Source organism: Macrotis lagotis, chromosome X (genome assembly GCF_037893015.1).
Source record: "Macrotis lagotis isolate mMagLag1 chromosome X, bilby.v1.9.chrom.fasta, whole genome shotgun sequence".
In the NCBI taxonomy this organism is placed as follows: Eukaryota; Metazoa; Chordata; class Mammalia; order Peramelemorphia; family Peramelidae; genus Macrotis; species Macrotis lagotis.
In genome coordinates, this window is record NC_133666.1 from 365,839,688 (window position 1) to 365,865,776 (window position 26,089).

Genomic DNA, 26,089 nt, shown 5'->3' on the forward strand with positions numbered 1-26,089 from the left:
TAGAAATTATAATAATACAAAATCGAATTGATCTTCATTCACAGATTGGAATCACATAAGTTATTACTTGTAATATAAAAGAGGGAGTGCAAAGAACAGATATATATATATATATATATCTGTGTGTGTATATATATATATATATATATATATATATATATATATATATATATATATATATTAGTTTGATTTTTTCCAGTTTTGGAGATTGTTTCTGTCAGAATTAAATATTCATTACTTTCCTACCATCTCTTCCAAATGAAATTTTGTCATATTAGAAAATCATGAATTTAGCCTATATATGAACAGATGATTAACAGATGATTTTATGACACAATAAAAATTTAGTGAAAACAAATAATTTATTTCATTTGTTTTCAGTCTCTTCCTTTTTATCAGTTCCTTCATTTCAGCCTACAGATACCCCTCGGTCTTGCCTACTCTAAGAAATGATACTTTTGACCACAGCACACCTCAAACTCTCATCCTTTTCTCCTCCAATATTTGCTGCCATTTCCTGTGGTACATATGTGTACATTCATGTATGTGTATGTATGTATATATAAATATGTATATATGTGATCTGTCTGTTTAAAAGAGAGAATTCTGTGAAGAAGCAAACACCATGGTAATTCCAGTTCACAGCAAGGAAGATCACAATCCATAGCTGTACCTAGTTCTTTAGGTTGGATGCTTTCCAGTTCTCCATTTTCAGCAAGTTTCTAAAAATAGTCTGCTCAAAAAATTTAAATTGAATCAGTCTAACATGGCCAGAGATAACTGGAGGGTAGAAAAAGGTGAAATAATTTATAAAAGCTTTTATTAACATATTCAATTACACTTTCTATATCCCTTCTCTTTTTCCAATGTATTCTTCTCTCCTTTTTCCATGTATCCAATGCCTTCTTCCAAAGCCACCTTCCCCTCTCTTCTGAATGAAGTCTGTTTTCAGAAAAAGGAGGGATATTTCTTATTTGTGTTAGTCTAAGTCACTGTCCTACCTCTTATAGGTATATTGATATTTTTAATTTCTCATCTTTTGTGGTCAAATAATTTTCAGAATGTCAGACAGTTGAAGTGGAAATTTGGGATGTGGAAATAATAGAGATTTTAAATATGTTTGACTCTACTTCATAGATATCTACCTTATGTGTGGAAAAAGAAAGTAACAAATGTTTTATTTGGAATCAGAAGACTTGGATTCATGCCCTGACTCAATTACTTAGATAGATCTCTTAGTTTCACTGAGCTTTAGTTCACTTTTCAGGAATAGAAGAGGTTGATTCATTAGTTCCTTTTCATTTCCAAAATTTTGATTTTACATTGACTGAACCTAGTTTCAGTTTCTACTTTCTTCTACCCTTTATGTTGTTAGGAGTTCTGGCATGTGAATTTACCTGCTGATTCATGCATGTTCATAGAAAGAACATTGTTTTTTCATAGGAGCATCACACCAACTCATCCATGCTATCTATGACAAGCCTTAGTCAAAAAAGAAACTGTACAGAAAAATCAACAAAAATAAAAATAAGTGCAGAAATCAAATGATATTTATTACAAACCACCAAAATTAGAATACAAGAAAATCTTGTTGCATTGTAAAGAAAACACAACAAAAACAAACAAAAATATTCTATCATCTTAGAAAATACACATCACACACATATATATATACACATATGCATGCAAATAAGTATCACAAACACACACATAAACTTTGGGTTCCTAGCTTTCTGAATTTTTATTTATCATCCTTATATTTTAGTTAAATGTACCTTTTGATTTGATATAAAAATCCAATTATTAAGAATGACTATATTTAACTTCCATGAAATTATTCTTTCATAAAAATGCATTACTTTCTGAAAGCAGAGCAATCCCTTATGAACATACATATTTTAATTTTATATTTTCTTTGAAAATGAAATTGGGTCTTCTGCTAAAATTTATACAGAGCAAACTTATTTTCACTTTTCTACAGTTAATTAAAGTGTAAATACTTGTCTCTAAAAATGTTGCTAAATTATCATATTAATGAGCTGAGGAAATTATATTTAACCAAGACAAATTTAAATATTTCTCATCAGTTCATGAGAAAAAAAATAAGTAAATTTCACTTTGTTTCAAATATCATGTCTAGTGACCCATAACAAGTTTTTGAAGGGGAGCCATGATAGTTCATCATAGATAGCTTTAATGATAATGCTTAATTTTCTAAAAATATTAAACTTTATATATTTGTATCAAAAATAATTAGAGTATTGAGATTGACTGGTTTGGAGCATATAATAAGCTAGATACTCCAAAAATAGTAAAGTATTTCTGATCAGTTTGATAGAGCATCTTGCCTGATTGATATCTATTTGAGGTATCATCAACTTGAAATAAAGTTGTAACTAAATTAACATACCTGCAAAGCTGCTCTCTGTAATCCCTGGTCCCCTGCTGAATGTTTGTTTCTCTATCACCTTTTTAAAAGTAGTTTGAGCTGAAAAAAAAACATTTTCATCATGGAAATATTAAAAATAGGGATCTTATATTTCTGTTAATATTAAACAATATTTGTTTATGAAGGATTTCTTCTTGAAGAAAACCAAATATATGTCTCTCTCTCTCTCCATTATTATTCAGTATGGCTGAATTTCTTTCACTACCCCCCACCTTGTGGGATGTCTGATTTTTTTCAGTATATTTTAATAGGTCTTATGCTAGATAAAAAGTTTATCTCAAACAAATTCATTTTAATTTTACAATTTGACCTCTTTGTCTTAACCATTTTACTCTTTCCCAATTTATTTCCAAGCTTTATTTTTTTTCTCATTAAACTCATCTTTATCTTACCATAGGTTAAATTGTTGCAAGACATCACCTTAAAAAGTGTGAATGAATGTTGTGGGAAATTGTGTTTCCTTAGACAAGCTTATCGAAAAACAATGCTTTTTTGCCAAAATTCAAAGTTTAAATCATATTTTGACTTCTTCATGAAATAAGAGACCATGGGCTAAATAAATATTGTATTTTTTGTTTCTGCACATGTGTTTGACTTCTCATTGTGCTCGTCTTATTAGTATTATTTTGCCCTTGGAATTAGATTCTTGTTCAGATTCCCTCTGTTCTTGGAAATTTTTTCTTAGATTTTGAGGATCCTCTAGCACCTAGAGATTAAGATTTTACAAGTATCAAACGAAATTCTTGTCCTAGTGCTGACTTGTCCTAGTTCAGACTTGTTTGACTTCCTAATATTAGGTAATTAGAACTAGTTCATAATCTGTGCTTCAGAAACTCATTACCCTAAATTTCCTTCCCAGTTACCCAAAAACCTGTACACTGTACACAAGAATCAACATTTCCATGTTTACATTTCTTCCCACCTTTTCAACTCTCTTCTTAGATTCAATTTCCAAAATATTAGATGATGATTGGTGAGCTTATCCTTTTCTAACTTGGCCTCCACTCATTTTCCTAATCCAAACTATGACCCATATTATTTTGACTACTCTTTCTGTCTCTCTGTCTCTCTCTGTCTCTCTCTCTGTCTCTCTCTGTCTCTCTCTCTCTGTCTCTGTCTCTCTCTCTCTCTCTCTCTCTCTCTCTCTCTCTCTCTCTCTCTTTCAATCTCTCTGTCTATCAAAAATTAGAGAATTTCAGGAATTGTATGATCTCTAAATTTTCTCTTAGCATTGACCAAAATGACTCTCTGATTAATTCAGTAAGTCTACACTTCATTAAAACAATTGTTGATGGGAATTTTTTTGGTGGAGACAAAAGGGTGGTGCAAAGCTAAGAAGCTTCAAGACGTTTTCCAAAAACAATATAAAATTAAACCTCTAAACAGAACCTAAATCAACAGAACCCAACTATTAAAAAAAGAGTGAAAAAAGTTCTCTACTCAAGAAATTATGGAGGACCTTCAGATAAGGTCTATCTCAAATGGGTAAAAGGGGAGTCACAGAATGCTGGTATAGCAGGTAGGACTAGGTTGGGCTAGCCTAATGCAGAGAAAAAAACTGCTAGTATCTGAGATTTCACAGCAGAAAGCCAGGAATTAGATCCCTGGTTCCCAGCACAAAAAGTTCAGGACTATATCCCCTGTCCTCCAGGACAAAGTTCAGTTATCAAAAGGAGTAAGAAAAACAACAACAAAGTACTGAATGATAGAAAGCCACAACTTATAGTGATGATAAAACTGTCATTTCAAATGAAGATATCATTATCAAAATGGCCATGAATTGGTCCCAAATCCAAAAGAACTTCTTGGAAAAATTAAAAAAGAGGATTTTGAAAACCAAAGAAGATGGGGAAAATAGATAAAAGGAATGAGAGTCATATAGGAGAATTATGAAAAATTGACTGAAAAAAAACAATACTTTAAAAAAAATTTGGTCAAATAGAAGAAATAGAAATAGAAGAAAGAAATTAACTTCTTTAAAAGTAAAATTGTACTACTGTAAAAGGAAAACCATATCATCAAAAAGAAAAAAAAATGACAAACTGGAAAGGAAAGTAACTCATTAAAATGTAAAATTACCCAATTAGTAAAAGAAATAAAAATCTAGGAGAAGAAAATAAAACCTAAAAATTAGGATTGGACAAATGGAAAGTAATGATACTATGAGACACCAAAATTCTATCAAACAAAACCAAGAAGCTGAAAAATTACAAGAATACATAAATTACCTCTTAAGAAACAATGACTGAACTGGAAAATAGATCCAGGGAAGATCATATAAGAATTTTTGGTCTAGCTAAAAGTCTTGATCAGTAAAGAAGCCTGAACAATATCATGAAAGAAATTATCATGGAAAACTCTCCCAATATCCTACTACAAGAAGATAAAATAGTCTTTGAAAGAATCCATCAATCACTCCCCAGAAATAGAAGTCAAAAAAATTTGAAGGAATATTGTAGTCAAATTTCATCATTATCAGGTCAATGGGGGTAGCTAGGTGGTACAGTGGATAGAGCATTGGCCCTGGAGTCAAGAGCATCTGAGTTCCAGTCTGACCACAGTACCCATTGCCTTGCAAACCCCTCCCCAAAAAAACCCAAAATTATCAGGTCAATTAGAAAATACTGCAGACTGCTAAAAAGAAAAAAATTCAAATACCAGTGAACCAGTCAGGATGGTCCAGAAGTTATCAGCATCAACACTGAGGGAAGGGAGAGGGGCTGTTATGTGATATTCTAATGGGCAAAATGGCTTGGATTACAAACAAGAATTAGCTACCTTGCATAATTAAGTATATTCTTTGGGGGGAAAATAAATTTTGAATGAAATAGAGGACTTTCAAACTTACCTGTTAAAAAGACCAGAACTGAATAGAAAATTTGATCTTCAAGGACAAGGCAAAAGAGCATGTAAAAAAGGATAACATAAAGAAAATAATGTTAATTAACAACTCTAAACAATCTCTGTTCCTACATGAGAAGACAATATTTGTAACTCTTGAGAGCACTTTCTTTTAGAACATTTGCAAGGAACATACTTAGACTGAGGGTCGGGGTATAAATGTATTATAATGAAATGATACTTAAACTCATGATTATTTTATTTCTATTGACATAGTTGGACAGAGATGTGTATATAAATTGATTATAATGTGATGATACTTAAATCTCTGGAGAATAATATTTCTAATGGGACAGTTTAGGTAGTATACTTGGACAGAGGCTGAGGATATGAATTGATTATGATATGATGATATTACAAATCAAACAACCATTGAGCATTGTACTTTTATCTGAACAGATAAAAAGGGTATACTTTGATAAAGAATGTGGGTACAAGACAGGTATAAAACAATGAATACATGAAAAAAATATCCTGGGATAAGGGGGAGACAGAGGATAAATAACGCCACATGGAGAGGCATAATGGACCTCTTAGAAGGAAAAGTAAAGGGAAAGAAGGAAGAGTGTGAACATTGAGAAAATCTTTCTCTCTTAGATTTGCCTCAAAGATGAAATAACATATATTCCCAACTGAATTTTGAAATCTGTCCTACTCTACAGGGAAGTAGAAGAAAAGAGAAAAAAAGGAGAAAGAGATTCTGATAAAAGGAGGGAGAAAGTAAAAGTAAAGAAAAATGGTAATTGGAAAAGGAAAGGTAAGGGGCAAATAAAAGGGAGGGAAAATTGAGGGAGACAGTAGTCAGAAGCAAAACTCGTGAAAAGGAATAAGGAGAAAGGAAAAGGCAAAGTACAAACAGGAAGAAGATAGGATGTAGGGAAATATAGAATTAGTAATGATTTTTTCTATTATTTTATTTTGCTATCACTAGCTGCATTTCCCTCCACTGTTTTCCTACCCACTCTCATCATTTCCACTTTCTCTCCTTTCATCCTGTTGCTGTTCAGAAGTGTGTTATATCTGAGTAACCTCTCCCAAAATCTTCCCTCTTTTCTATCACCTACTCCCCATTCCCTTCCCCCATTCCCCCTTATCACATCCTTTTCCTCTCAGTTTTCTCTAGGGTAACAGATTTCTCAACCCTATCAAGTGTGTATGTTATTTCCTCTCTGAACCATTTCTGATGAGAATGAAGGCTTAATCATTCCTCATCGCCTCCCCCCATTCCACTCCATTGTAAAAGCTTTTTATTGACTCTTATATGAAACATCTTAGCCCCTTCTCCCTCTCCTTTCTCTTCTTCCTCATACTTTCTTTTTTTTACCCCTTGATTCCATCTTTTTACTATATTATACCAGTATATTTAGCTCCTTCCTGTGCCTTGTCTATATATGCTCCTAACTGTTCTTGTAAATGAGAAAGTTCATATGAGTTATCTGTATCTTCTTCCTATGTAGGAATACAAACAGTTCAATATCATTAAGTTCCTTATAATTAGTCCTTCTCTTCCACTGCCTCTATGGTTCCCCGGAGTCCTGTACTTGGAGATCAAACTTTCTGTTCAGCTTTGTTGTTTCAATAGGAAGTCTGAAAGTCCCCTATTTCATTGAAAGTCCATCTTTTCCCCTAAAAGTGGATGTTCAGGTTTCCTGGGTAGTTAATTCTCAGTTGTAAACCAAGATCTTTTGCTTTCTGGAATATCATCATATCCCAAGCCCTTCGAGCCCTTAATGTAGATACTGCCAGATCCTGTGCAATCCTGACTATAGAGCCACAGTAGCTGAATTGTTTGTTTCTGACAGCTTTTAGTATTTTCTCTTTGACTTGAGAGTTTTTGAATTTGGCTAAAATATTCCTGGAAGATTTTTCTTTTGGGATCTCTTTCAGGAAGTGATCAGTGAATTCCTTCAATGTCTCTTTAATCCTCTACTTCACAGATCTCAGGGTATTTTGTTGCATGATTTCTTAAAAAATGAAGTCTAGGTTCTTCTCCTAGTTGTGACTAATTTAATAAAAAAGAGAGTTTTATATGAATTAAGCTAATTATTCAATGCCATACAAATTACAGTACCAAAAATCTATTTTATGGAAATAAAAAAATATACTAACAAAATTCATCTGGAGGAACAAAACGTCCAGAATATAAAGGGAATTAATGAAAAAAAAAATGCAAGTTAAGGTGGTATACCCATACCAGATCTAAAATCATGTAATAAAGTGGCAGTTATCAAAACTTTTTGGCACTAAGAATTAGAAAAATTCAGTGGACTAGATTAGGGATAAAAGAAATAGTACTAAATGACTATAGTAATCCCCTGCTTGATAAACCCAAAGACTACAACTTCTGGAATGAGAACTCACTATTTGACAAAAATTGCTGGGAAAACTGTAAAATACTTTAGCAAAAACTTGCCATGTATCAACAACTCACATCCTGCATACCTGAATAAAATCAAAACAGGTACAAAATTTAGATATAAAAGGGTGATACCAAAAGCCAATTAGAATGAGAAATAATCTTTCTGTCAGAACTATGGAAGGGGAAGAGTACATTATCTAATGAGATAGAGAAGATTATAAACCACAAAAATAGATAATTTTGACTACATTGAATTAAAAATTTGAATACAAACAAATTAAGCCAAATAAACCAAGTTCAGAAGGAACATGGAAATCTGGGAAACAGTTTTCATAGCAAGTATTTCTGATAAAGTACTCATTTCTGAAATATATAGAGAACAGTGCTATTTATATCCATTAAAGTCATTTCCCAATTCACAAATTATCAAAGGATATGAATATTCAGCATTCAGATGAAGAAATTAAAGCTAACTATAGTCATATAAAATGCTCCAAATCAATACTGATTAAAGAAATGCAAATTAAAACATCCCTGTTGTACCACTTCATAGCCAACATATCTCTCAAATTATCAGATTAGCTAAAATGTCAAAAAAAGGAAAATGATCAATGTTGTAGAGAGTGTTGAAAATTTTGGACACTGATGGACTATTGGCGGAGCTATGAATTGATTGAATCATTCTGGAGAGTAATCTGGAACTCTAACCAAAGGCAGTAAAACTATCCATGCATTTTCATCTAACACTACTACTACTAGGTCTGTGTTCCAAAGAGATCATAAAAGGTGGCATGTACAAAAATATTTTAGCAATTCTTTTTGTAATAGAAAAGAAGTGGAAATTGAGGGAATGTCCATAAAATGGGAATGACTAAATTTTATGGTATCTGAATGTGAAACTGTACTATTGTTTCAAAAGAAATTGTCAATGAAAGAAATTTAGAAATAATGGAAATATTTGCATGAATTGATGCTGAGCAACATAAGAAGAACCAGAAGACAATGATATATTAACAGCAACATTGTAAAAAGATCATATTATAAGATTGCCTTCTGTTGGGGAAAAGGGGGAATGAAGGGTGGGGGTAGGGAAAAATTTTAAAATTCATAACATTAAAAATGATTAAGGGGGCAGCAAGGTGACATACTGGATAGAGCCCTGGCCCTCGAGTCAGGAGCACCTGAGTTCAAATCCAGCCTCAGACACTTAATAATTACCTAGCTGTGTGGCCTTGGGCAACCCACTTAACCCCATTGCCTTGCAAAAAAAAATGATTGGTAGAAATCACTATTGTATATAATTGGGAAACAAATAAAATATGTACAGTAAAAATATTGTAAGGTGATCAACTTTGGACAGTCGTTTCCGGCATTTCAGTCATCAATGACAATACTGAGAGATCTGTAAAGGAAAAGGCCAACCACATTCAGGAAAACAACAAGAACAAACTATGGAGTCTCAATGCTGAGCAGTATATTTTTAAAGTTTCTTTTCTGTTTTTTCTTCTTTCTTTCTCATTTTCTGCCTTGGTTCTAATTTCTCTTTTACATTATGGCTCTTTTAGAAATATGCTAAACATGATTGTACATTCCCAAATTGTATCAGATTGTTAGCTGCCCTAGGGAAGGAGGATGACAGAAAAAAGTGGAACCCAAAAGCTTGTAAAAGGATAAATGTTGGAAAGTATATTTGTATGTAAATGGAAATATAATAAAATTTAAAATATGTTGATTTAGGCTATTCAGTTATACAAAACATTTAATTTCCTTAAAGAAAACAAAGCAAAACAAATCAATTAATCTATGGGTATACTGATAGATAAAATGATTTGTTGGCAAGAAACTCCAGTACCATAATCAACTTGCTTATTCTTTGTACATACAGTTTGAGTCATCTTAAAGCTTGAATTTAAATCATATTGATCTCCTTACTCAGGACATAATTTATTGATGCCTCCATCATAATGTAGACTAAAATAGTGTGTAAAGATGAAGCAGAAAAATTGCATACAAACTCATTAATTCATTTTGATGAACAATGAAATTTTCTTTTACTTTAGTAACATACTTCTTGTAATATTTATGGCTTGCTCACAAGAAATAAAAGAGTATTCCCTTTTTTTGAAGGTACTGATTTGCTGTTCTTCAGCTTTTGTTTGTAATAATAAATCTTTCAAGTGATATAAACACTATATTAGATCGACATGAACTTGCCTTTTATCCTTTTTACAAAATGCTTAATGGTGTAGCTCTTATACATGCAAACAATGAAAGTAAGAGTAGAAGATAAAAATGTGTTCATATATATAGTGAAATTTGGAAATGTTCACTTATTATTGCTAGGATATTTCCTTTGTTATGTAATCAATGCATAGAGAGAGATACAGCACACATTATATAAAATGCAATTTAATTACTATGAGTCTTAAATTTGGTTTTTTAAAAATATAATTGCAAATTAATTTCCAGAATGGCTGGACTAAATTTAAATTAGAGCACTATGTACAGTGTAAGTATGTTCCTGCCCTCCTAATTCTTCTTTACCTTTTGGTTTGACATAAACTCTTTTAGAAGTATGGTTTATCTTATTGACATCTTCTCAGTATAATTTTAAAATCATAATTAGAGGGGAAAATAGATTTCAGCTAGAGGCAAATGAAAATAGAGATGTTTTATTCTACATTCAACTTCAGAGTTTATCCAAATTCTTTCCATGGACTCCTTGGGATCCACAGATCTCAAGTTAATGCCATGATATATAGCACTACAACTACTTGAAATTTTTCCCTATTTTTGAACATAAAGGAAAATTTCAAAGAAATTTAAATTTCATTTCCCTTTTTATTAAGACTTCCTCAAAACTTTCATAGAGTTAACAATATGTGTTTCTTTTTGAAGAACTGTCCATACTTTTAACCCCATCTTTAAAACAACATTTTTTAAAGTATTGATAATATTTAAACATTTAGGCCATCTTTCATGTGTTTTCAATATTGGCTGCACTTTTATTGGAGCAATGTGTATACTTAAGGGATTGGAAAAATGAAGGGCAAATCTGTGTTCTGTAGAATCCATACAATGAAAAACATCAATATATCATCTCTTTTATTATACTTTCCAGCAAAATATTTAATGTAAAATAAATGATTGCTTAGTCACATATAATAATGAAGATCTGAAATCCCCATTTCAGATCATTTTCTATTTTAAATAACTCTTCATTTATTATTTGTATATCTATTAAATTGCTTTGAAATTCAATCATTGCCTCTACATTTCTATTCTTTAGAGAAGAATAACAGTTGGTCAGTACTCTTCTTTCAATGGCACTCATTATATAGTCATATGTCTATGTCATAGACCTGAGAAGGAATTAATGGGAGACTGATTGCTTTGTGAATAAGATTGAAGTTCCTTGAGTCCTCTTGAGGGATTATATTGGAATATATGTATCTATGTATCTATGTATCCATGTATCTATGAATATGTCATGTTATAGGAAAGTTTAAAGGGACCCAGGGAGTATTTGTAAGACAATCAGGGAATAGAAATTAGTTTAGACAAGTGCTAATAATAGTGGCTTTTAGAATAATTACTATTTTGGTAAAACAGAAATAAAAGTGATAGCCAAATTAGTTCTCCAAACTTTTTTTTACAGAATGGGGAAGAAATATAAGTTGTAGAATGATCAAAATAAATGTGAGGAAGAACTACTCAATTTTGATAGATGGGATGGAAATAAATATCTACTTATGGATATGATTAGTGGACTATTTTCCTGTATGTATATTATTCATAGCAAGAACATAGAGGACCTGAGATAGACACAAAAGAGACTGAGGTTGGAGAAAGCAAGAAATGGATCCCACTGAAGTTATAAAAGTTATATAAGTTATATAAGCTACATATTGACAAAGAGAACCCCATAATAATATTACATGTGTTTTAGTATATTTCATTTACTTTTGTTAATTATCTCCAAATTACATTTTAATCAGATAGTAGCAGCACACAGTAATGCTGTGGTTCATGTATATGATACCTCTGCTTTAGGCAATTTGTTAAGACTTTAAATTTCTCAAAAGGGATTCATCCTAATTAGTATAAGTAAGAATTCACCTGTTGTTCTCTATATGGATAAAGATTTAATATTTCTCTCTGTCTCTGTCTCTGTCTCTGTCTCTGTCTCTGTCTCTGTCTCTGTCTCTGTCTCTCTCTCTCTCTCTCTCTCACCCTCCTTTCTTCCCATAAAGGCAGATTGTCTTGGGTTACTAAGGCACTGAAGGAAACATGATTATTTTACGCATTGAAAATGTGTCAGAGATGATATTTAACATAGTTGTCCCTGATGAAATACGCCTCTATTTATATGTGGAAATATATGTATCTATATGTGCTTGTGTATACATATATGCATGCAAAGTCAAAATGCATACACTCCCTCTAACAATTCTATAAGATGGGCAATGTTGGGTCTTTGATTGTGGGGGGGTCACAATATAGTTTGTTTCCTTTCTAATCCTATGTTTTCTCTTTTATACAGTAGTTTGAGAATCATACTCTGTTTCAGCAGACTGCTAGGGAAATGCATGAAATGCAAAGAAAATTTAAGAATCATTCTCTAAAAACTCGAATTAAAAAATTATGATATAAACGATTGAAAATATTCCTGCTTGAATATGGTTAGGTCAACTAATAATTGTGAGAGATTCTCATCCTGGTCCCCTTTCACTCTGAAGATTTCATTATATACAACCTCTTACTATTTGAATATACATACATACATATATATATATATATATATATATATGTATATATATATATATATCCAGTAAAATGTTTCTATATAAAAACACATATACATATACATTAATTGTTACACACATATAAGTTTATACATCTTTCTATATACTATTTGGCATATATATATATATATATATATATATATATGTAGAGAGAGAGAGAGAGAGAGTGAGAGAGAGAGTTAGATCTATATCTATATCTATATCTATATCTATATCTATATCTATATCTATATCTATATCTATATCTATATCTATCTACCTATATCTATCTATATCTATATATCTATATCTATATCGATATCGATAGATATAATACATAGTGTTTGCACATATCCATTTATAATGTACATATAATCTTTGGCCAAGAGCAATATAATGGCCCCTAACATCTACAAGGTTCATTCCTCTGCTGTTTCTAAATAGTCTAGGAATGTGTCTAGTATTTGCTATCTAGCATTTGGAATACCAGACCTATCATTCAGAATCACCAATAACATTCTAATTTAGACAGGGTTCTCTGTCTTCATTTAATTTGTATTTATTTTTAGCTGTTCTTTTTCCTCTTTCTTATTGATTCAAAACTGCAAGTTTCCACAAATGTCAGTATTGAAACACAAGTAGAAAGATAAATTGTGGTATCTAATAAGGTTCAGATACTGAAATAAGAGAAGCTGGGTAGAACAGTGTTTTGACCAGGCCTGCAGTCAGAAAGATTCCTCTTCTTGAGTCAATTTTAGCCTAAATATGTGATTCTTGGCAAATCACTTTACTCTGCTTTTCTCAGTTTTTCTCATCATAAAATGAGCCGGAAAAAAAAAATAATAAGCCAATTCACTATCTTTGCCAAGAAAACCCCAAATGAGGTCACAAGTTAGGCATGACTTAAAAAAAAACTAAACAAACAAAAAATCCTTGCCTAATTATGAAAAACAGAACTCTGATTAGTTGTAGAAGCCTACACTTGCACTCATTTAACACTCACAAATTTGCTCATGCAAATCTTGGCAAAATAATGCATATACATTTATAATTGCAAAAGAGTTACTTTAATTTTCATTGTATTTCTGTGATAGAATTTTTCAAAATTACACTTTCAATGTCTTCAGATGATTCTTGGGTTTAAATGTTAGACATTAAATTTGCTCTCATAGTAGATTTAAGTGATTTTAGACTATGATCTAATTCTAGATAATAATTCTATCATCTGTTGCCTGTGCCTTCAAATTGTCTTTCAAGGAAGATTAGAAAATGTGTCAGTTCATCCAAAATTGCTGATGAAAATGTTGATAAGAATATAAACATTGAAGCTAGAGAGCTTGAATAAGGTTACAATAATTCATATTATTGTAATTCAATATTATAATTCAAATCTTTAAGATAATAATTCAAATATTTTTAATCTACATTATATAGCTCAAACCTTATCATATTTTCCTATGATATTGGAACATATTTTGTCAAATGATTTAATAAAATAGAGATGTTTCTTATTGCATTTTCTAGATATATCAATTTATTAATCTTATCTGAAAAAAATGAAGTTAGACTAATATAATTTAGATTTGATGAAACTTTTCTGGCTGGTAAGGAGCACTATTTGTTTGAGTGCTTATAAACTAAAAAATTAATAATGATTTTTAATTTCCCTATAAATTGACTTCATTTCACCTAAACTATCAATCCAAGAATAAACATTATTCCCTTCAATTAAAAACAAACTAACAAAATTGGAATGCATGCACATTTCTAATTTTCCAACTTTGCTTCAATTTTCAATGCAATAAAATCAACATATTATTTCATAAATATATAAATTATCAATATATACATAATTATATATATATGTAAAATGTATATAAATCATATAAATTTACAACTATATAAATTTTAGAGGCTAGAAAACTCAAGGGTTTTTTTTAGATTTCCTTTTTTTATTACTGTATTTATATTTCTTTGTTTTAAATGAGCCAAAATAGGGAAACTAGTTTGCTCAAGTTTATTTAATATTACATTTTATTAACACTGTGACTATCACTAGTGATTGAAAGATTGAAGGTGAATATAAGTTTATGAAAAGGAGGAGAAAAATGTGACTTTTTATGCTGTTGTAAAAGAGAAAATTGAGTAGATATCTTCACTAAACTCTTATTCATAACCAGTCAAGAAAATGACATAGTCTTTGAATAACTTATGTTAATCAAATTTCTGGTTTTTTGAAAGGAAACAAAAGATGTTTTCATAACTGTATCATTGAGTTGGTATAAATTTTATGTTTATTTGGAGAAAGTAAAGTGGTCTTTTAAGAAAAAACTCTTGGGACTTTCAGCCAAGATGGCAAAGAGAAGACAGGCACAGTGCTAATCTCCTGATCTTCCCTCATAAATAGTATGAAACAAACCTCATAACAGAAATCTGAACCACAAAACCACAAAAGAGAAACTAGGAGATCTACCTGAAGGTCCGTCCTCCAGGATTGTGGGCAAACTTGTCCCAGAGGGCAGACTCTGTGGGGAGCACAGGACAGGGTCAAAGTCTGAGAACTAGACTAGCCTGATTGGCGGGGTGGGCAAGATCATGAGACCCTGAATGTAAGACCAATCTAATCAGATACAGGGTGGGCAAGAATCTTAGAGCTGGAATAGCCAGATCAGTGGGGACAGACTAAAGACTGCCTAAAAGTGGGGCAAGCCTGATCACCTAACCAGGGAGCAGAAGCATTGGTTGTGGCAGTGAAGGTTTGGAGCTTGTCTGAAGAGCTGGAGGGAGAGTTTCGGGGTTTCATTTCAGCTGAAGCCTCTTTCCAGAACAAACACAATTACACAGAGCAGCTAGGTAGTACAGTGGATAAAGCACTGGCCTTAGAGTCAGGAGTACCTGAGTTCAAATTTGGCCTCAGACAGTATTTAATAATTACCTATCCATATGGCCTTGGGCAAGTCATTTCACCCCATTGCCTTGAAAAAACAAAAACAAAAAACCAGAACAAACACAATTACAGTCCACCTCTGCCCCAAGAGTATGAACAGAAGACCTCCCTCCAATGTGATAGGGAAAACAATTACCTTGCCCTAGGGCAAAATCCACTATTAATCAAAGATAAAAATACTCAACAGCTTCATCCATGCCTTCCAACTTAAGGGAGAGGTCTCAAATTAAGGTCAAAGACAATCCAGAGAAAACAACCAACATAGTCCTCTGCCCAGCCCACTTGGAGTTACTAAAACCAGTAAGTAAAGCTTCTAAGGAGCTTAACACCAAAGCTCTGTGAAGCAGCCCTTTGCCAGCAAAAGGTCTTAGTAAAATGAAGAAAGGCCAGAAGAAAGGGTGAGGTCCATAGAAAAATTCCTAGAAGGAAAAGACTCTACTTGGTGAGACCTAGAACCTCTGAGGAGAATATGATCTGGTCTCTAGCACAGAAAGACCTCCTTGAAGAAATCAGGAAGGAGTTTAAAAATTAACTGGAAGATTTGGAAGAGACAATTAACATATTGCAACTAGAAAAAAAATCATTGGAAAATACAAATAAAAAAAGAAATTAGTTCTCTCATAACCTCAATTGGTCAAATGGAAAACTCTTTCAAAAATAGAATTGACCATTTGGAAAAAGGGTTGCAAAAGGTAAATGAAGAAAATTCTTCTCTAAAAGAAAAAAAGAATGGAGTCTCTGGAAACCAATGACTTCATGAGACAGCAAGAGCCTATTAAACAAAACCAAAAAAAATCAAAAAAAATAGAAGAAAATGAAAAATGCCTCATCAGAAAAATCTACTCTGCTATCATGGAACCAGATGGCAAAATCATTACTGAAAGAACACATTGCTCCCCTCTGGAAAGAGATCCTAAAATGAAAACACCAAGGAATGTTGTGGCCAAACTCCAGAATTGTCAGATAAAAGAGAAAATCCTGCAAGCAGCCAGAAAGAAACAATTTAGATCCACGGAACTACAGTAAGGATTCCATAGGACCTAGCTGCCTCAAGAATAATGGAGCAAAGTGCCTGGAATTTGATATTCTAAAGAGTAGGGGAGCTTGGACTGCAGCCAAGAATCCAATACCCAGCAAAGCTGAGCCTTCTCTTCCAGGGGAAAAGATGGACATTTAATGAAATGGAAGACTTCCAACTTTTCCTGATGAAAAGACCAGAGCTTAAAGCAAAATTTGGACATCAAACAGGAGGCTCAAGGGACACATGAAAAAGTTATTTAAAAAAGAGGGGGAGGTAAGGGAAAAAAACTGCTATCTGATAAGATGAAACTGGGTATACATGCACTTTGGAGAAAGATTTCCATAATTCTTGAGAATTTTAACTCTACTAGAGATTATATACTTTATCTAGAAGTGATGGATACTCAGGATTTTCTATGGCTTAGATAGAATGATTTAAAAACACTTCCTCCTTAAAAAGTGGGACAGGAAGGAGACTGAAAGAGGGAGGAGACTGAATGGGGATACATCTCATTAAATTAAGAGGTACAAAGGGTCTATTGATTATAGAGGGGAAGAAGGGAGGATATGAGAACCACCTGAATCTTCCCCTCATTAAACTTGGCTTAAAATTAATTAACACAAACACTCAGTTAAGAAAATTATTTTAAGTTTCAAGTATTTAAAGGGGAAAATTTGAGGAAGGATACAGGAAGGGAGGAAACAAGGATGGGGAGGAAAAAGGGAAACTGACAGAATGAATGGAGGGAAGAAGGGGAAAAGGGAAAGGGGAAAGGGGGGGGGTTGATATAGGAGGGCAAACACAATGAAGGTGCAAGTATCCAGGAGCAAAATGATGGGAAATATGGATAAAGAGAAGAAAGGGGAAAAATCCAAAAGAGGGAAGATAGCAAGGAAGGAAATAAAAAGTCAGTAATTTTTTTTTGTTTGTTTGCATTCATTAGACACCTTTTTCAGAATCAAAGTACCATCAATAACTCAGGAATAATCTATTCAGTTGTCAGATTTTTTTAAATTCAATGTCAGAAGAAATTGTTAAAATTTAATAGCTTTTTCCTTTGGTCATGGCCTAATTACATGGAATGGCTCGGCTCAGCATGACCCCCCAAAAAGACCTGAAATGATTGAGGACATGCAAAGATTGAATATATAAAGGTGATAGCATAGGATGGAAGCTCCTTGAAAATGGAGATTGTTCTGTTTGTATTTGTATCCACAGCAAATAGAACAGAGCATGGCATGTGTTATTTATTCAATTATTTGAGTCATATTTTACTCTTAATGACCTCATTTGGGGTTTTCTTGACAAAGATACTGAACTGATTTGCTATTTCCTTCTCCAGCTCATATTACAGATGAGGAAACAGAGGGAAACAGGGATAAGTGACTTGCTGAGGGTCATGCAGCTAGGAAAGAACCTGAGTCTGTATTTGAACTCAGATCTTCCTGACTCCAGGCTTGGAACTCTGTCCACTATGCCATCTAGCTGCTCTGACATGCAAGGTCCTCAATAGCTGATTGACTGAATAGATTTAAGTATCAGTCAAGGACAAGTGATTTCTGGTCATTCTTTCCTAGGGTTACATAGCTGGACAAGAGATGGGATCTGAGCCTAGCTCTCAAGCCATTGACAAAAACCTATCAATTCACCTCTGCAACCTCTCTCAAATATGTTCCCTTCTCTCCTGTGACACTGTCAGCACTCTGGTGCAGGCTCTCATAACTTCCTACATGCATTAGCCTATTGCTAGGTCCTCCCCACTTCAATCTATCCTCCATTCAAAGCACTAAAGTGAAGTTCCTAAGTCTGATCTTGTCACCACCACCACCACTAATTCATTCCAATGCCTTTTTTTTCCTGGTAAAAGCTACTGTTTTATGTAGTTGGAAAACAAATCAGTAAAATATTTTTTTCTATTGGAGAATAGTTTTATTATTATTATTATTATTTATTATATATTATTATATGTTTATATATTATATTATATATTATATTTATGATTATCATTATTATTATAAAATTGAATCAAGTCCTTGTATATTCATGGATGTGAGATCTTTATTCTAGTAACTTGCTATAAACTTTTTTCCCCAGTTAATTTCCCTTTTAATTTTAATTGCTTTTAATGTGAAAACTTAAGTTTTATATAGTCAAACTGTTTATTTTATCTTATATGATCCTACTTATGGGAAAGCTAGATAACATAGTGGATAGAGTTGTGAGGTCTGTCGATAGGAATATTTTCTTGGCTATTTCAAATATAATCATTGACACTGAATGCTACTTAACTCCGTTTGCCTCAGTTTCCTCATGTGTAGCATGAGCTGGAGAAGTAAAATGCGTGTATAAGGCAAATCTTTGCCACAAACACCCCAAAGAGGCTGGCAGAGAAAGACGTGAGGGATACGTGACAATGACGATCCTCCACAGGCCTTGCTTGGAGGCAATTCCAAAAGCTCTCTGGCTGCTCCTGCTTCCAGTCTGCTGCATGTCTCATCATTTGATCCATTTGAACAACCTCATACACTGCAACTTCCTCTTGTAAAATGTTCAAGATCAAGGCATTCTGCAGAGACGGCTGTGGTGACACAAAGAGAAGAGGAGGGCCTGGGCCTCAGCTCTGCTGGGCCGAGACTGGAGAAAGGGGAGAAGAGGGGGGAGGGAGGAGGGGGGGAGGGGGGAGGCTTGGCCCTGCTCGGCTCAGCCCAGCCCAGCCCGGCCAGCGCGGCCCAATAAAGCCCGGCCCGGACCGGACCGGCCCAGCCCCACCTGGCACAAACCAGCCCGGCCCAGGTGAGCCCAACCAAGCCGAGCCGTGCTGAACCGAGCCGAGCCGTGCCAAGCCAAGCCAATTTGAGAGAGTCAGTAATTTTGACGTTGAATGTGGATGGGATGAACTCTCCCTCAAAATGTAAGTGGATAGCAGAGTAGATTAAAACCCAAATCCTACAATATACTGTTTACAGGAAACTCATTAGAAGTAGAGAGATACATATAGAGCTAAGATAAAAGGTTGGAGCAAAATATATTTTGCTTCAGCTGAAGCAAACCCTTATCTCAGACAAAGCAGCTGCAAAAATAGATCACCTTAATAGAGATAAGGAAAGAAACTATATCCTCCTAAAAAGTACCATAGACAATAAAGTGATTTCAATGCTAAATATGAATCTACCCAATGTTATAGTTTCCAAATTCTTAGAAGAGAAGTTGAAAGATCTACAGGAAGACATAGACAAGAAAACCCTACTAGTAGGAGATCTCAACCTTCCACTCTCAGATTTAGAAAAATCTAACCACAAAATAAACAAGAAGGAAGATAAAGAGATAGATATATTGTTAGAAAACCTAGATATAATAGACTTATAGAGGAAACTGCATGGGGATAGAAAGGAATATGCTTTTTTTCTGCAGTGCATGTCACTTACTCAAACACTGACCATGTACTAGGGCATAAAAACCTAATGATCAACTGGAGAAAGGCAGAAATAGTGGATACATCTTTCTCAGATCCTAATGCAATAAAAATCATATGCAATACTGGACCAGGGAGATACAGACCCCAAACTAATTGTAAACTAAGTAACCTCATTTTAAAAAATGAGGATCAAACAAGAAATTATAGAAAAAAATTATTATTTCATCCTAGATAATGACAATAATGATACAATATACCAAAACATATGGAATTCACTCAAGGCAGATGTCAGCAGATCTATCTTTAAATGCTTACATGAATTAATAAGAGAAAGAGGAAATCAATGAACTAAATATGCAACTAAAAAATTAGAGAAAGAACAAATTAAAAGCCCCTAATTAAATACCAAATAAGAAATTCTAAAAACTAAAGGAGAAATTATTAAAATTGAAAGCAAGAAAACTATTGAAATAATAAATGAAACCAAAATTTGCTTTTATGAAAAAAAAACAATAAAATTGATAAACCTCTGGTCAGTTTGATTAAAAAAAGAAAGAAGAAAACCAAATTGCTAGTATCATGAATAAAAAAGGCGAACTCACAAACAATGAGCAGGAAATTAAAGTAATAATTTGGAATTATTTTGCCCAACTCTATGCCAATAAATTTGCCAATCTAAGTGAGATGGATGAAGATTTACAAAAATATAATTTGCCCAGGTTAAGTGAAGAGGAAATTAAATACCTAAATAACCATAACTCAGAAAAGGAAATTCAACAAGCCATTATTGAACTTCCGAAGGAAAAAATCTCCAGGGCAGCTGGATTCCCAAGTGAATTCTGTCAAACATTTAATGAACAATTGATGCCAATTATATATAAACTCTTTGGAAAAATAGGTGAAGATGTTACTCTGCCCAACTCTTTCTATGACATCAATGTGATGCTGATACCTAACACAGGAAGAGTTAAAACAGAGAAAGAAATTAATAGACCTATCTCCCTGATGAAGATAGATGGAAAAATCCTAAATAAAATATTAGCAAAATGATTACAAATTAGCACTGGGATAATACAATATCACCAAGTAAGATTTATTCTAGGGATGCAGGGTTGGTTCAATATTAGGGAAATTGTTAGTATAACTAATATATCAATAACTGTGGGTACACAGGCTATTCTAACAGCCATGACACAAATCATCTCCAAGTAAACTGCCACCTGGACAGTCTCAGGAGCTGGCTTGCCGCCCTGAGAGATAAGGTGAGCTGGAGTCCTTGGGAGCCAGAGTCCTTGGGAGCTGGACATTCTGCCCCACTGTCCAAGGGCACTAGACACAGCCGTACCTTATCATCTCCTCCCTAATGAACCCTCCTACCTTGTAATGCAAGAAGCTGCACCTACACATCACTTGTATCCCTAACCATTACCTCATTATTCTTTGTTCTACCCCCAGAAGACCTAACAGTATATATGTAATAGCTAAGCAATAATAAAATTAAGCTGGAGGCATAAGTCAGTAGTGGCTTGACTCCTTATTCTCAGCTCCCCTCCTGGAGGGAGGTTGCCGCTGTGGGCCCCAAGGAATCAAGCCACAACAAATGGTGCCAAAAACCCAGGATCCCCCTCTGAAGAGCTCTTCAGACTCGCACTCCTCCTTGCTGGCCAAAGTAAGTGCCCCATTCGGGCTGGTCTCTCGACAGACCCCCACCCCAGGGGCCCCACGGCTATTAGAGCCCCCTGTAGTCCCTTATCCTAATGGGGAATCTTCCCCCTTCTTCCCAAGATACGCAAGTACGGGTTTTTAAACAACTCCTAAGTTCCCGTCGCCTGAAATGCACTGAAAAAGAATGTAAGATAACACTCCAGGCAGTTTTGACTTTGGCCCCCTGGATTGAAGCTGGCCACACCCTGGATCCCAATATTTGGGGGCGTGTTTTGACACTTGCCTGCAGAGCTGAGGTCCATGGCAACTTTTCTCCCCCTCTGCCCTTCTATCATATCGTCACTGCAATACATGCCTGCCTTTCAGGGAGAGAGGAAAAACCTCAAGATATTTAACAGGCAGCTTTAGATGCAGAAAATGCCAGAGCAGAGAGCCCATGCCACCTCACTGAAGTCCGGGATGAGGGCACTCAAACTGATGAGAAATCTACTCACCCCCTCCTCCTAAGCCCTCCCCGGATCCTCCGCCAGACAACCCCCCCCCCCAAAAGCCTCCTCTTCTCTATCCTGAGTTGCCTCGGGGAGATGACTGGATCCAACTCTCCCAACACTCTCCCCCAGAGCCACCCTGGACACACAGTAAAATCCCTGACAAGCCCATTGATGATAACCCCTGGGGCCTGAAACATCCAGATGCTTCCCCTGCCCCTTCAGCACCTACTAATGACTTCAGGGAAGCCTGCCAGATGAGAGATTACACTGCTCCGCCCCTGCCATCCTTCCCTCCTTGCCCCCCGCCTACCCCAATGCAATGGAAGGATGAGACCCCCTTATGGACAGATCAGTGGCCTTTACCTACTATTAAATTGACTGCTCTTTGCTCCCTTCTCTTGGAGCAGCTTTCCTTGGGACACATTGTTCATTCTACCAGTCCCTGGAACTCCCCGATTTTTGTTATCCCAAAAAAAGACACCAGGAAAATACCCTCTCTTACATGACCTCCGAGGACCCAACAGCTGGCTGGTCCCCATGGGCCCATTACAGCCAGGTCTCCCTCACCCATCAGCTATACCCCAAAACCAACCCATTTTTGTAATAGACATTAAAGACTGCTTTTACAGCATTCCCCTACATTCTCAGGATGCTCACCGCTTTGCTTTTTCCTTTCCCGCTACAAACTATGAATCTCCAAATGACCACTTTCATTGGGTGGTTCTGCCTCAGGGCATGGCAAATAGCCCCACCCTTTGTCAGACTTACATTACTGCAGCCCTCAAACCCATCCGTACCTACCTACATCTAACCTGCATCCACTACATGGACGATAGATATATTATTGTCCCACCCCTCTCAGGCCACCGTTAAGATAACAGAGGCCTGGGTTATAGAGAGCCTTTCTAATTTTGGCCTGAAAATAGCTCTGGAAAAGATTCAGAAGCACCCCCCATTTACCTACCTGGGCTTTACAATGCATTCTTCCTCTGCCCTCTTAGGCGGGCCAGTCATTACCATTCCAAAGACCCTCACTCTTACTTCCCTCCAGGAGATTTGTGGGAACATTAACTGGCTTTGCCCCCCCTGCCTGTCTTGACTAAAGATTCGCAGCCTCTTTTCAACTGCCTTAGATGCTCCCCTGATCCCTCTAGCCCCTGTGTGCTGACCAGAGAGTCCGTGGCAGCCATTGACAAAGTTAACTCAGCTTTACGCTTAGCTAACATCTCCCGAAGGGACCCTCACAAACCCTTCTCCCTGATTGTCTTTCCACACGTTGCCCTCCTCTGGCAGAGTGCACCCCTGCTTTGGGTACACCTATCACGATCCTCCCTTCCCTGTATAGCCTCACTGGTGTTGTCCTTGGCTCATCTCATCCTAAAGGGTCGGAAGGCTGCCAAAGTTCATTTCGGAACCGACCCTGATGAACTTGCCCTCCCCATACCCCTTCACCATATCCCTCACGGCTTTTCTGACTCCCCTGATCTCGCCTTGGCACTCCTGGGCTTTGCGGGGTCAGTTGGCAACCATTACTTGCCCTCCCCTCTCCTCAAGGGGATTTCAGCACTCCCTGTCAGCACACTCCCCTTCTCATTTCCCTCGCCTTGACCCATTCCACAGGCTTATATAGCCTTTACAGATGCAAACAGAAAGCACCTGGGCTATGTTATCTACAAAAATGGCTCTGTTTTGTTCACTCATAAGAGCCCTCACACCCAGTCTGTGCAATGGGGAGAACTGCAGGCCCTAGCCTTGGTCCTTGCCCGCTTCCCTTTCTATCCCATCAACATTTTCAGTGACAGTGCTTACGCTGTGCAGATGCTTTCTAGCCTCCCCTTTGCATCCCTGCCCCCAGAAGAGGCCAACCTCATCTCCGCTCTGACTCATTCCTGCCAGTCACTTCTACACAGCAGAGCAGCACCGTGGTTCCTCTCCCACATACGCTCACATACCGGGCTGCCAGGCCCCTTGTCTGCAGGCAATGGTCTCTTGGACAATCTTATCTTGTTAACTACCCCCTCTGACCCCCTGCAGCAAGCAAAGGAGCTCCACCACAGGTTTCATTTGTCCCCAGCATCCCTTCACCATCTTTACCCTGATCTAACTATTGAGGCATGCAAACACCTCTCTTGACAGTGCAGTAAGTGTGCACCCTTTTTACCCCTCGGCCCACTCACTAGGACAGGAGTCAACCCTCGCGGGCTCCGACCCAACTCTTTGTGGCAGGCTGATGTCACTCATTTTGCGCCTTTTGGCCAGCACAAATACTTATTTACTTGTATTGACACTTTTTCTCACTTTCTTTTTTGCTGAAGCCATGACTTCTGAAACTTCCAGACCAGTTGTCACTGCTTTGATTTCTGCCTTCTGCACACTAGGGGACCCTCACACTATAAAAACAGATAATGGCCCCTGCTTTACCTCTTCCCCCTTTGCCACATTTTGTTCCCAGTGGAGACTTAAACATGTCACGGGAATCCCTCACAACCCCCAAGGCCAGGCAATTGTTGAATGGCCTCAGGGCACGTTAAAGAACAATCTCCTAAAACAAAAAGACAGTGATGCCCACAACTGGCATGGCCCGAAAATTGCCCTGCACAGGCCCCTCTTTACTATGAACTTCCTGACTTTTGATTCTGAAGGGTTTTCCCCCCGCCTTTAAACACTGGAGGGCCCTTTTCCCGGCCACACCTTTGTCCATGGTTCACTGGAAGGATCCTATTTCTAACAAATGGTGGGGACCTGACCCTATTCTAACACAAGGGAGAGGGTTTGCTTGTGTTTTTCCCACAGATTGCACTGCCCCGCTGTGGATTCCTGACTGTTTGATCTGGCCTGCCTCTCGAGATGACGCCCCACGTCGCAGCCCTCACCAAAGAGATGCAGAGAATGTTGCTGAACAACAGTAGACGAGACCCAAGACACAGAGGACGGAGGGGGAGGAGGCAATTTCCCCAACCTCCCACAGTGCTCCAGCACCAGCTCCTCACCTTGGCAAAAAGAGCAATGGACTTTAAACCCAGAGGACACTTGTCTCTTCACCAACTCTTCATTACTATGCTGTTCCTGCTGAATACCCCCGAAATAGGGGCCACCCCCCCAATGGGCACTTATCCCTTCCTCCCCCAATTCTTTTACCCATAGGTTATGATGCATCTCTCTTTCCTGTGCTCTTTGCCAGTAGTGGAATTGTGGGTCTCCCTGCACTCTCACCGGAAGAACAAGAAGCCACACCGTTTCCCGGGACTCTTAACATTTCCAATTCTGTTGGTTTCACCTTTAATTGGTCCTTTGCACACCCATACTGGGTCCCGCTAACCCGCTCATTTCAAGGGGACCTTTTTGCTTTTGACTTTTCTGACATAAGATTCCCAGCTGGAAGTCTATGGGGATACAATGGTACTGGTGTGTGCTGGCCCAAGGATTTTAGAACACTGTACTATGGACCTGAGAATACTGGACCACCCCAAATTCCACACTCCCCTCCCTGCCCTTTTCTCCCTAACGTTGGACATACCCCTGGTTCTGGTCTCCACAAGTCCCCTGGGCCCCATGCAGAGGCCCCTATGCATTCCATATCGGTTCCTGGCTCAGTATCTATTCTGATTTAGATGAGATTGGAGCACCACCATTGAGATATAGACCCCCTCCACACATATATAAAATCCACCACCCTGTCTCAGGCCCCTCTGTGTGGCCCTTCAGCCCGCACAGACATTAGACTTCTTTTTTTCATGAGAGGGCTTGTCTGGTACAATGGAACTTGGGGAAAAAAACAAACCCTAGGCGGTCCAAGCTAGCACTGGTTGAGCCTACAATACAGCCAGAAAAATCAGTATTTTTACACAGTCAGGCCTGTCTCACACCCCCATTTTTCTGGGTAGCTACCAATCTGACCCCTGACCACTCTGATATCCTGAACTGCTCCAGTAATAATTTTTGCTGTCTTACCTCCTGCACCCTGCCTGATGCTGACACATATGTCCTGGTCCATACACCCAGGTATCTATGGATACCTGTGACCACTGATGGGTGGACTCAGCAAGTTACAATCTAT